Consider the following 14,099-nt stretch of genomic DNA (forward strand, 5'->3'; position numbering starts at 1 on the left):
CCCAGGTCCTCTAGTGCTTTAGGAACTCATTCACATGTCTTTACCATCAGGACCTCCTGGTGGGCAAGAAACACTGCAGGGATTCCCGGTGGTGGCCAGCCCAGAAGCAAGCTCAGACACTTAGGAGAATGAAACTACTCTCCCATCTTTGCCATGCTGCAGCCCTCTGCCTCAGGTTGAGCACATCTCTCTTGTTGCTAAAAACGACTAGAAGAATATTTTCATGTATCTGACCAATTTTCCCAACACCATTTATTGAAGAGACTGTCTTGACTCCATTGTATGCTCTTGCCTCCCTTGTCAAGAATTGTTTTTTTAGTTTCTCTTTCTGTGAGTTCATTATTGGTGTATTCAAAAAGCCATCGATTTCTGCTACATTGCCAAATTCATCTATTAAGTCTAGTAGATTTTGATGGAGTCTTTAGGGTTTTCTATGTACAATATCATGTCGTCTGCGAATGACAGTTCTACTTCTCCTTTCCAATTTTATTTCTTCTTCTTGTCTGATTGCTATGGCTAGCATTTCCAGTACTGTTAAACAGGAGTGGTGAAAGTAGGTATCCCTGTTCCTGTTCTTATGGGAAATGGTTTTAGTTTTTGCTCCTTGAGTGTGATGTTGGCTGTAGGTTTGTCATATAAGGCTTTTATTATGTTGAGGTATGATCCCTCTATTCCCACTTTGCTGAGAGTTTTTATCAAGAAAGGGGGTTGGATTTTGTCAAATGCTTTTTCTGCATCAATTGATATGACTATATGATTTTTGTCTCTCAATTTGTTTATGTGATAATCACATTTATTGATTTGTGGATATTCTACCATCCTTGCATCCCTGAAATAAATCCCACTTGGTCATGGTGTATGATCTTTCTAATGTAATGCTGGATCTGATTTGCTAGAATTTTGTTGAGGATTTTAGCATCTATGTTCATCAGGGATATTGGCCTGCAATTCTCTTTCTTTGTAGTGTCTTTATCTGGTTTTGGGATTAGGGTATTGCTGGCTTCATAGAAAGAGCTTGAAGTGTTCTTCCTCTTGAATTTTTTGGAATAGTCTAGGAGGATAAATTTTAGTTCTTCTTTGAATGTTTGGTAAAATTGGATAGATACATGCAAAAAAATTAAACTAGACCACCAACTTACACCATACACAAAAATAAACTCAAAATGGATAGAGGACATAAATGTAAGACAGGAAACCATAGGCAACAAAGTATCAGACATATGTCACAGCAATATCTTTATCGATACAGCTCCCAGGACAATAGAAACTAAGGAAAAAATAAACAAATGGGACTACATCAAAATAAAAAGTTTCTGCAAAGCAAAAGAATCCACCAACAAAACAAGAAGAGAGCCCACTGCATGGGAGAACATATTTGCCAATGTTATCTCCAATAAGGGTTTAATTTCCAAAATTTACAGTGAACTCATGCAACTTAACAAAAGATAAACAACCCAATAAAAAAAAATGGGCAAAGAAACTACATAGACACTTTTCAAAAGAGGACATACAGAAGGCCAAGAGACACATGAAAACAAGCTCAAAGTCACTAATCATCCGAAAAATGCAAATCAAAACGACAATGCGGTACCATCTCACACCTGTCAGAATGGCTATCATCAACAAATCAACAAACGACAAGTGCTGGCAAGGATGCGGAGAAAAAGGAATCCTCCTTCACTGCTGGTGGGATTGCAGACTGGTGCAGCCACTGTGGAAAACATCTAGGTCTAAGTTGTATTTCAGCTCCAAGCCCAGAAAAGCAGCAAAACCAGACAAGCAATTCCATGGCTAACATCAGGACCAGATGCATTGACTAATGACTCTCTGCCCTGGCGCCAACCAATCAGTGGAGACCACAACCCTGAAAGGATACACCTGGAAAGCCAATAAATATTCTATTAAGATCCTCTCCTGGGACATCCCCTAAAATCCCTGCCCTTTAATCCCTAGAGTGCCAGGGAGCGCTCCTCCTGTCTTTCACCAAAAGTGCCCTGCCGGGAGCGCTCCTCCTGCAGTGTCACTTTTAGATGCTAGTAGTTCACTCTTCATTGACAGATGGCACCTAAGTGCAGATTACTTATGATGCCGAATGTTTGTAGTTCTAAAATTGACCATTGGCATTTATCTGCCTAAGTTTTTACAGGTACTACGATTTTATGAAGTTTACTCAGATTTTGTAGCCCTAAAGCCTCGAAATGGCGTCCAGTTCTAAGTCTGCTTTTATTAGTGATGATATTGCTAAATGTCAATTCTTGCTGTGAAGATGACGATTTTGTGGAAGATATTGAATATGTAACTTCATTTACTTGCGATTCATAATTTTTTTCCTAAACTGCTGTAAAATCAGCAAAATGCTTTGACAATTTTAGCATAGTTCCTAGGATACTGGTTGGCACTCAAAGGGTTAAAGCCCTTAGGACCAAGGACCCTCCCAGAAGCACACCCAAACCTTTCCCCTTCCCCTTTTCTTTCCCCCACCCAGGTGCCTTACCTTTACCTCTCTCTCCCAAGCTCCAAGGCCCTTCTTTTGCCTCTGTAACTTGTTTCCTGAGCCCATTTCTTCTACCGCTCACTTCCTCCTCTGTGACTTTCTAAATAAACTTTCTCTTACCTTTTGAGTCTTGCCTCTGAATTACTTTCTAGCCAGGACTCTAGTACTGAGGTTGCTGAACCAAGGTGTGGTCTGACCCCACAGGTCTAATACCTGGTGCTGTTCTAGCTGCCAACAGGAAGTGGCACAAGGCTGGAAAAAAAAATGTGTTAACCCAAAAGTCTGCATCCTGGGAAAATACTCTTCAGAATAAAGAATAAAGACTTGGCTCTGCCAGTGTGGTTCAGTGGTTGAGCATTTGATTCCTAGTCAGGGCACATGCCCGGGTTGTGGACTCAATCCCCAGTGGGGGGAGAGGGGAGCATGCAGGATGCAGTTGATCAATGATTCTCTCTCATCATTGATGTTTCTAGCTCTCTCTCAATAAAAATGTATTTTTAAAAAAATATGTAATTGGTGAAGGAAAATGAGGAGAGTTGGAGGACTTGGTGAAAAGCTGAAGGGATTTAGAAGTACAAATTCATAGTTACAGAATAGTCATATAGATCAGGATGACCACCCCCAACAGGGAATATAGTCAATAATATATATATATATAAAAGCCTATGCAACCGTTAAGACTGGTCAACCAAACGACTGGTCACTATGATGCACACTGACCACCAGGGGGAAGATGCTCAATGCAGGAGCTGCCCCCTGGTGGTTAATGCGCTCCCACAGCCAACTTCCTGCAGTCCCTCCCCCCTGCTGGCTGGCCCCCGATAGGCTCCGATCAACCCCAATAGGGACTGGGCGAGATGGCCTCAATAGGCCCCCGATCACCAGCCAGGCAAAGGGACCCCACCCATGCACGAATTCATGCACCGGGCCTCTAGTACTGTAATAACTATGTAAGGGGATAGGTGGGTACTAAATCCTAAATGAGCACATGAAAGAATACTCAACATTGGTAGCCATTAGAGAAATACAAATTAAAGCCACAAAGTACCACTACATATCTATTAGAATAATTGTTTTATATACTGACACTCTTATTTTAAATACTTTAAATAATTTTAAATACTGACAGTTCCAAGTGTGGCAAAGATATAGATACTGGGTCACTCCTACATTGCTGGTAAGAATGTAAAATGGTACAGCCACTGTAGAATATAATTTGGCAGTATTTTATAAAGGTAAGCATACAGTTATCAAATGATCCAGCAATCCCACTCCTGTGTATTTATCATGTAAAAATGAAAGTTAGGTTTACACAAAAAAACTGTACATGCATTTACATAGATTTCCTGGTTGTGATCACTGTACTATAACAGTGGATGGCAGGCATAATAACGGCCTGTCAAAGATGTCTACACCCCAATCCCTGGAGACTGTGAATGAGGTGAGATTATCCTGGATTATCCAGTGGGCCCATGTCACCACATGAGCCCTTAAAAAGCACAGAACTTGTTCTAGCTGGTAGAAAAAGAAATCACAGATTCAACGCATTAGAAGAACTAGACACTTGCTGCTGGTTTGAAAAAAGAAGAGCCAGGAGAAAGCATGGGAAGGAGCTGGATTCTGCCCACAGTCAGTATGAGTTTGGAAGCGGATTCTTCCCCAAGAGCCTCCAAGGAGAACCGCAGCCCTGGCTAACACCTTGATGTTAGTCCAGTGAGACTCTGAGCAGAGAATCCAGCTACACCATGTCAGACTTCAGACCTAAGGAATTAAAAGAGGGTAAATTTATGTTGTTTCAAGGTATGAAGTGAGTGATAATTTGTTACAGCTGTAACAAAAAAACTAATACAGAGTAGTTTTCAACTGGGTGACTTGGAGACATTTGATAATATCTGGAGACACTTTTGTGTGTCACACCTGGGGAAGTGCCACTGGCATTTAATGGGTAGAGGTCAGGGATGCTGTTAAACATCATATAATCCAGAAGACCCCACCCCCCCAACAAAGACATATCCAACCCAAAATGTCAATAGAGCTGAGATTGAGAAACCCATACTATGGTTATGCAAGATGACATCACTAGGGGAAGAGCACATGGGAATCTCTATACTATTTTTGAAACTTCTATGTGAGCCTACAATCGCTCCAAAATTTAAATTTTTAAAAACTATATAAGCTCAGCTGGGAGCTCAGTTGGTTGGAATATCATTCCATACACCAAAAGGTTGCAGGTTCAATTCCCGCTCAGGCCCCCTATGTAGGTTGCGGATTTGATTCCCCGTTGGGGCACGTATGGGAAGCATCCGATCAATGTTTCTCTCTCACATCGATGTCTCTCTCTCTCTTAAAGTCAATTACAAATATATATCCCTGGATGAGGATTAAAAAAAAAACAAACATTTAAGTATAATCTAAAGAACAACAGAGGATGCACAGCTTCTACAACATTAAACGTAGGTTAAAAAAATTATAAGGTGCTTTGGGGAATCTTGGGCAAATAGATAAGCTAAGAAGACGAGTAAGTAGGTAGGAAAAAATGTAAACACTAAGCAAGAGGAAGAACAATGGCAGAAGGAAGTCCCAGATAAGACTTTCCTTAGAATCCAATCAAGATGACAGGTCCAAGAGTGCCATACAGAGTGAAGAATCAGAGACGCCAACATGAAAGGGAGAAGCGGCAAGAGTTCAGATTAGACGGCCTCCTTCCTCAATGAGCTGCAGAGCAGAGGTGTTTGCTGAGAATGAGGGATACCTGGGTGGGGAGGGCTGTGAGAAGCTGCAGTGGGGAGTCAGGGAAGATCAGGTAGAGGCTCCTGCACTGGACGCAGTGGCTCCTGAGTTTTCTCCAGCAGCACTCCAGCTGCGGGCAGACCCCCAGTGAGTGCTGGAGAGAGGAGAGGTGAAACCTGACATGCTCCCTGGGTAAGAAAACAAATGATACCAGAGAGATGATGAACTGGGAGAACAGGGAAGTTTGAGAATGCAATGAAAGCAATGAGAAAGTTCCAGAGGAAAGAGAGAGCAAAAAGAGAAAGACGGATGGTGGATCTGTGGTCTGGGAGATCGTTGTTCAAGAACTTAAAGGCAGAATAATCCAGGAGACGAGGGTGAAGCTGAGCTGGGTTTCTTATGTCAAATGAAGATAAGAATCACTGATGAGAAGAGAACCATGAGGCCAGGGGCTGTAAAGTGGATTCTTACCCATCCTGTTTGTGGTTAACACATCCACTGGCAATTCCAAAACCTGCAGGCAGCTTTCAAGACTCTTTTGTACGAAGCATGGTGTCTCCCAAGGGAGATCAAGAGAAAAATGAATCTATAGGGATCTGAAGAAGTTCAATTAGACTCTTAGTCTGTTTGGACTACTAAAACAAAAATGAAAAAAATAGACTGGGTAACTTATAAACAACAGATATTTATTTCTGAAATAAATAAATATCGAAGTCTCAGAAAAAATACATCCAGGGGCTTAGAAGTCCAGTGCCAACGAGTCACCTGCAGATGTGTCTGCTTCCTGGTTCGTATACAGCACTCTCCTCACATGGCAGAAGGGCCAAGGGGCCATAGGCTTCACCCTCATGACAGAGTCACCTCTGTAAGTCCCCACCTCCAGTGTCACCACACTGGAGATATAGTTTCCATATGTGAATTTTGGGGAAGATACAAACATTTCGTCTATAGCACTCACCTACTCCTAAAAGTGCCCTGTTACTCTCTCTCTCCGAAAAGCACTGAATTACTTTTTCTGATTCAGTTCCTCAACAAAGAGGCCAAGATGGTATATTTGATTGCAGTGTGTACCACAGAGGCTCCCCACCAACACTGGGGGCCAGCACACTGGACCACTGCCACAGCCTACACCCCTCACACAGCCTGCTAGCTTACAAATGATGGTTGCTGATCAAAAAAGGTGTGTGTGGCTCCACACCGAGTATCTTCATGACTGAAAAAACCATACCAAACAGGGCATGTGACTGTTTTGAGAGGCAGGAAGTAGCAGGGGGTGGGACATCCAGCACAAGGACATCCACAGGGTTTCTTATAAACACAAGTCTTTCTTACATACCTCGTTCAAAATGACAGTGAGTCTGCTCAGGAGTTCCCAGTGCCATACACAACATGATGTTACTGGGACGCCCAGGAGCAGCCACCTGAAGAGCATGGTTCCTGGAGCCCAAGGCCAGAAAAGAAGACTGCAGATTCAAAAAGGAAAATGCAGAACGGCGTCCACGAGAACTTTGAGAACAGAAGGCTAGAACCTTGCGGATGCAGACCTGTGGCCCCAGGGGGTGCTAACTTTTCCTCCCTGTGGACTCCCTCCCACAGTGGGCACACTCTCAGCTCCACAGAGCTATAAAGGAGTAAAAAAAAACAGTGTGAACATCCAAAGGTTGAGGATGGGGTTGTGGAGAGTGCCCACCAAACATTCCTGCTTCTAGTGAAGTGGCACAGTCAAGGTGACCCATCCTCCATTGCCAAGGCTGGGACCAGCTCAAGAATTTGAATCAATCCAGTGTGAAATGACACACTAGAAACTCTGGAGCTGAGTCCTGTCCCAGTGTCCTGCAAGGACTAAGTGCCTCCACCTGGATCCTGGTTTTAGCTCTCTCCTTTCAAGGCCTGCTTGTCCAGCTTTCCCTTGGCCTCTAGCTTCCCGATATCCTGCCAACATCCTTCCAATAAGCTCGTGTTCTTTTGCTTGAGTTAGCCAGAGCAGGCTTTTGTTTCTGGAAGAGAACTTAAAAAGCAGCATCAGATTGGAGTCAGAAATGGCTAAGTCTCCTTTCTCTCTAGAGAACATGACATCAGCCTATGCCTCACCCACCATCAATGGAAAGTGATGCCAGACAACTCACTATCAGAAGGCCAGAAGAGGCACTAACATCACCAGGGAAGTGCGCTTTACTCAAGGACTAAGAGACAGAAGGGCCTGGCATTGCAGAAATGCAAGGGCGAGAACAGAGCACAACAAACAGGCAGCCCCTTCATTATTCAATTACTCACTCTGTAAATTGAGAATTAATGTTCACGGGTTCTGGTGAGTGACATAATTACAATTTAAAAGGGGCAATTAATCATCGGCTTGTTCACTGCCTTGCCGGGAGTCTCTTGCTCCATGAACACCAGTAAAGCTACAAAAGGATTAAACACATAAATGAGTATGACCACCAAATTCCAGCCTTCTCTGGCCCCCTCTCCTTGCAACTCCCTTGACTAGGCTAAGCCACACTGGATCGCTACATCTGTTTCTCATTCCTGTGACATTCCTCCAACCTTCCCAGAGTCTCCACCTTCTGAACAGTGCCCTTCCCCTTCACGGCTGATGTAAACAACAGGGCTTCCTAAAGTTGTGCACTCCAAGGACAGAAAAAGACCTTGGCCCTCCAGCTCTCAGCTCTACAGGGCTAGAAAGGGGTAAAAGAAAAAAAAAAAGAGTTGAGTGAGAAAAGCACAGGAAGGAGAAAAGAGCAACAGAGAGGCAGAAGGAGGGGGCAAACTGGAAAGATGGGTTCTCAGTATGGGCACCACGCCAATGTCAGGCTCTGAAAGCAGGGCAGGCCAGCACTTTCTCAGGACCAGCGACTTCTGTCTACTCAGTACCCCCTCTCTGGTTCTGACCCCTTCGCTGACAACCAGGTGCTCAATCAGACTCCAAGAATCCAGGCCTAGGCTAGGAGGGAGCAGACGCATTTCGGGTTTCTTCTAACAGGAAGACTGGAACAAAGAGTTCTCCCAAAGGATGTAAGTCCTGTTTGGGGGGGGGGGGGGACCTTAAAAGAAGACAACCTCAGGGATCTAATTCCACTGTATAAAACTTGGGGCAGGAATGAGTATTTGTGTCTCCCTGCCACCAATGCATCAGGCCAGATCAGTTACTGCTTCCAGTTCTGAGCTCAGAAATGGCCGTGCTAACCTGAGACTTCTCTGAGCAAGATCTCGGTCTCAGCTTTTGCACTGGCATCCCTAGAAAGTCCTTCAGCAGACACTGCACTAGCCACTCATGGCTATTCCCACAAGGCTGCTAATTCCCCAGTTTTGTGCGAGGTGGAAGCCTCTGATTGTAGGAAAGGCAAGCCCCTTTGCAAGCCTTGGGGAAAAATTGTAACAGACCCAAACCAACCATGGTAATCCAGGCCTCCATTGTAGTGATTGGTCTGAAATGGCCATACATGCTAGCCAGCGAAAAAGAAGTGTGTAAGTCGCTGGACAACAGTCTTGCCTAAATGAAGAAACATTTCCATGACCCTACCCCTTCCTGCTTAAGACGCTAGTGTGAGGACTGGATGTCCCATGATGGTGACAGACACTGGTGTGAGCATTAAATGCCATGGATTGAGGGGGACGCTGGTGTGAGGACTGGATACCCCATGACTGTGAGGGATGCTGGTGGCTATGAGAGGCATGCTTTGAGGACTGGATGCCCATGAGTGTGAGTCATGTCAATGCATTATCTATTCAAAAATAAAAATATAAGTGAAAAAAATAAATAGAAAAAGAAGGTGTAAACTCTTCTTTAGGTGTTTCCTTAACTTTCATTATTCAAGGACTCCCTAGTGAATTTTGCAATATCTGCTCATCACCTTATTTTATTTTTTTTTAAGATCTATCTTTGCTTTTTTTACTTAAATTGGTTTTAAAACTTTAACTAGCAAAAATGGAAAATCATATCACTTGCCATTAATAGAAGCTACATGTTAAAGCAGATACAATTAAAATAAAGCATTCTTAAATTTTTGATAGCTAGACCTCCAAAACTTTTGAGCCTGACATGTGCACTCCATTAAGAAGGACTGGATGCCCTGTGACTAGGAGTGACACTGGTGAGAGGACCCGCTGCAAACATAAAGGCATCATACTTGGCCTTTGTTTTTAAACAATCAGAAGTTAAAATAAAATTGAAAAGGAATCTTCTTTTCAATAGCCCCTGTATGATTTGCTTATTACAGTATTAGTGATGGAGACACTGGCAGTGTCTGGGACACACTTGAGAATCAACAGGAGAAATCTTTTCTCACACTCTTATTGATCAGGCATCTATTGCTCACTCTGGTTTACTCAGGAGTCCAGTATATATTAGACACTGAGCTGGATGCTGAAGGGAATAAATGAGACATGACTTTTTCTGCCTGAAGGAGTTCGTAACTTAGGGGGGAGAGCGGATTAAAAAAGACAGAGAGCCAAGGATGGGAGAAGAGTGGAGTAGCTGAGCAGTACCCCACCTCCTCTCCTCATCTCCACCAAAATGTCTTTACCTGAATGTGCACTTGATCTTAGCCAAAAGGCCGAGAAGTGATTAATCTGAATGTAATCATGATGAAATGATCAGATATATACAAGTTCAGAGACATTTTACAAAACTCTTCAACAATGGAATCTTCAATAATATCAATGTCATAAAAGTCTACACAATGCCTAGACTACTCTTCTACTAGATTAAAGGACACTGTAGGGGTACAATGCATGATCCTTAATTGAATCCTGGATTTTTAAAAGACAGGTATCAAGGACAAGACTGGGATACCCAGAAAAACTGAATATGGCCTATACAAGGTGGGGCAAAAGTAGGTTTACAGTTATGAAACAGAGTTTATTCTTATATTATTATGTATTAATTATTGTATTCTTTTCCATACAAACAACTATATTACATATAGAGTATGATCATTTTATTGTAGATAGAAATGTTCTTGTTTTTACGAGGTGAAGTATTTAGGGATGAAATGACAATGCCTGCAACTCAAATGACTCAACAATAATAACACTGTCAGACCTGAAGAACATTCTGGATTTGGCAGGCAGGACGAATCGATGGCATCCCTGAGAGAATCATTGAAGAAGAGTTGTAATAAGGTTGACCATCAGATTACAAAAACTCCACAAATGAGCAGGCAATCAAAGCTTCAAGCCATTGGTAGAAGGAATGCTGGAGGATCAGTATAATGTGGGACTGGAGAGAACAGGGAGATCTAACCATGTTGGTGAGCCAAGAGTGAGAGGCAGCAGAGAACGAACAATTCAACAGAGCATGTAAGAAGACACTAGAATCAAAAGCACAAAAAGGAAGGTTTACTCAGGAAGGGTGCTTACCACTTATTCTTTACTGAAGATCAATCAAAAAATAAGGTGCTTAAATTCCATGTGATGCAGGTTAAGACAGAAGGAAAGACTTTCTGAAAGAACACATTCATCATTGGCCTTAGAAGGGGAGGTTATGGCCAGTTTCAAAGCAGCCCTTCCTACAGGGTACCTGCTAGGGGACAGTCTTGCTGGCCCCATGCATCCTCCTCCAACACTTCAAAGGCTGCACATACCCCCTTGCTCAAATACAAACCCGAGTAGTGGCCTGAGAATTAAAGTTAATTGCTAAAAATGATTCAGCAATAAACTGGCTTAATAGAGACACAAAACCCACATCTTAACCTAAAAGAAAAAAGTCAGCTGCTAAAGCAATCCCACATCCATCCCATGAGACCCTCTTACAGAGACCTCCATTTTCCCAACTCATTTCCTCACAAAAAGAAAATAATCATCCTCTATGTGCCTACTTTCAGACTGAATGGATGGTCAAGAAGATACAGTTTAACAGGCTTTGATTTGCTCTGGGAAATGAGATGCAGTTCAACACCACTATGATTTGTAAAGCTATTTACATAATTAAAAATACAGACTAGTGACACGAGGAGGTGGATTTGGTTAATGGAGTTACAGTAGAGCTAAAAATAGCAAACAGCTACAGGCTGGAGGGGCCCTGAGGACAGCACCTGCTGATGGGCACTGAGGGCCAAGGGAAGACACCAAGGGTGTCCTTTCTATTTAGCTGGGGCCTTTTAATTAAGATTTTAAAGCTCCCCATGGACATGGAACAGCTGGTGGTGGCCTGTTTTACAGATTACAAACTTAAGGTTATCAACAGGGCCACAGAGGGTTTGCAGGAGAGCTAACCCAGTCCCGAATCCCAGCCCAAAAACTAACCAACAACCTTCATTCTCCAAAAGACTTGAGGGTAGCTTCATCTGAATGGAAGTTTGAAACCTGGTGGGTGTTTGGACCATATTTAGCCTTAAGATTTGCTTTGTTTGTACCACACAATTTCTTTGCTCTCCTCTAATTCCTTCTTTTTTTTTTAAGTCTGAATATCTGCTGACATTTAAAAATTCCCATAAGACCCTGTATCTCCAGCTGAGCACTGATAGGAACATACTCTAGGCCCGTGGTCGGCAAACTGTGGCTCGCAAGCCACATGTGGCTCTTTGGCCCCTTGAATGTGGCTCTTCCTAAGCCTTAGGAGTACCCTAATTAGGTTAATAACAATGTACCTACCTATATAGTTTAAGTTTAAAAAATTTGGCTCGCAAAAAAAATTTCAATCGTTGCACTGTTGATATTTGGCTCTGTTGACTAATGAGTTTGCCGACCACTGCTCTAGGCCAACAGCAGGCTGCTGGTGGAGGGGCTGTGTGAGCCGCACAATGCCCCTGTCCTCACCACTCCCTGTTGTCTTCCATTGCCAATTCTGACCTGCTCCTGTGGCCTGGATGGCCCTGGAAGGCATTTACATGTATAACTTTTGATCTAAACATTACTTAAAGTTGGCTCGGGTTTCTAGGCTGTGCCACCTCATCCTGTTTACTCCAAGATATGTGCTGTGTAAGAGTAGCATTTCCTATTTAATCTTTTAAAAATAACTCCTGGCTCTGGTTTCCATTTGGTGAAGGAGTCTGCACTCTCCCTACTTCCCAGCGATCTACACATGGTAAACAATGCAGCCCTGCCCTCACAAGGGGCAGAAACCTTTTATTTTTTTAGATCGCTTTTTCACAGTAATGCATTCCAACTTCCCTTTTACTCCTTTCTACTACCATCTCATCCCTGTGTTACTAAAGTATCTTTCCTTCGACCTGCTCAGACAGATTATACCTTTTTTTCTGAAGGCAATATCCCCAAGAACAACCTGAAATTTTATCAAGGAAAACATAAATGTTTGATTTGTTAAAGCTTTTTTCCAAACAGAAACACACAGGAGGAAGAGGGAGAAGTCTGTAATAGTACTAGTCAATTCACAGGTATTCAAGGTGGGCCAACCAAACACATGTAACATGATTCTTACCTTCATTAACAAGATACATGCAGATAACCAGACTAAGATGAAACCAAGAATTTATGATTTGTAGAGAACCAGGAAGGAAGCCAGAAATGATGCTGAGCACCTAGCGAGCGCCTGCTGCAGGCCCAATATGCCACTGAGACACTCCACCCCTTCATGGCTCCCTTGGTCTCCTGGATCTGATTGCTGGGGCTTCCGAAGGTCCTCCCACCTCACTTCCCACAGCTTGCCCCCACTCACACCGAGGAGCCTTCTGGCCTCCTTGTTAGTCCTCAAGTTCACCAAAGCAGCTCTTTGCCTCAAGGTCTCCCCACCTGCTGTCCCCTCCACCTGTAAAGGTCCTGCCGTGGATACTTTCATGGGTCACCTCTCATTTCTTTCACATCTCTGCTCAAATGTCATCTTTCTATATAAAGGTGACACCCCCTTTGGGGATGACAAAGATGTTTGGAATTAGGTAGAGGTAATGGTTGCATAAGAATGTGAATGTACAAAATGCCACTGGATTAACACTAACATATTATATTTATTTCACCTCAGTAAAAAAGCAAAAAAAGCAAACCTACCCTTCACTCTCCATCCCTCTTAAAACAAACCTTGTTTTTCTTCATGATACTTACCATTTGACCTATTATCTATTTTTTTACTGTGTCTCTCCTTATACTTATGTTCCCTCCATATAACTCAATATAAGCACAAGGGATAAGAATTTATTCTGCCCACCTCGTATCCCAATGCCAAGAACGGAGCATGGTGTACTCATGCTCTAATTTGTTGAGTGAACAAGTAAATTAATGATTTCTCATTTAGTCCTCATACTCTGTGAGGCTGCTGGCTGTTACAAATGAGTAAACTGAGGCCTTCTAGCCCTTCCAGCCCGCAGTGTGCGTATGACAGAATGGAGGGAGACCTCAGTTTACAAAGGAGATGCAATCCTGGAAAGGAAGAAAAAAAACTGGTGAGAGCCCTAGCCAGTTTGGCTCAGTAGATAGAGCGTAGGCCCATGGGCTGAAGGGTCCCAGGTACGATTCCAGTCAAGGGCACGTACCTTGGTTGCAGGTTCCCGGGCCCTGGTAGGAGTGCGTGCAGGAAGCAACCAATCGATGTGTCTCTCTGACATTGATGTTTCTCTCTGTCTCTCCCTTTCCCTTCCACTCTCTGTAAAAAATCAATGGAAAAATATCCTCGGGTGAGGATTAACCCCCCAAAAAAACAAAAAACACCAAAACTGGTGAGACACAAATTCCATATCCCCAATTACCTAGAGTGTACAAGTCAGGGTGGAGTCCCCTCCCAGATCCAGGTAGTGAGAAAGCGGTTAAAGCAGATGCTGCCTCATTCAGGGTGCCAATTCTCCAGCAGCCTAGGGCTCCCCTACCAGTTTTTTTGGAGACTAAGGAGGAGAATTTTAATAATGTTCATCTTTCTCCTTCTACAAAACTATCGATTCTCAATAGTGGGCACATTTAACAGAATCACCCAAGAGGCCTCTGCAATCTC

At 43.2% G+C, this 14,099-nt stretch overlaps 1 protein-coding gene and 1 pseudogene across 2 annotated transcripts in view; both read right to left on the reverse strand.

Moving 5' to 3' along the window:
* The window catches only part of CHCHD6 (coiled-coil-helix-coiled-coil-helix domain containing 6), a 229,032-nt gene that overhangs the window by 166,504 nt on the left and 48,429 nt on the right, over positions 1-14,099 (reverse strand). The window lies entirely within an intron of this gene.
* Positions 9,676-9,789, reverse strand: LOC118663930 (annotated as a pseudogene).

Source organism: Myotis myotis, unplaced genomic scaffold (assembly GCF_014108235.1).
Source record: "Myotis myotis isolate mMyoMyo1 unplaced genomic scaffold, mMyoMyo1.p scaffold_m19_p_9, whole genome shotgun sequence".
NCBI classification, from domain to species: domain Eukaryota; kingdom Metazoa; phylum Chordata; class Mammalia; order Chiroptera; family Vespertilionidae; genus Myotis; species Myotis myotis.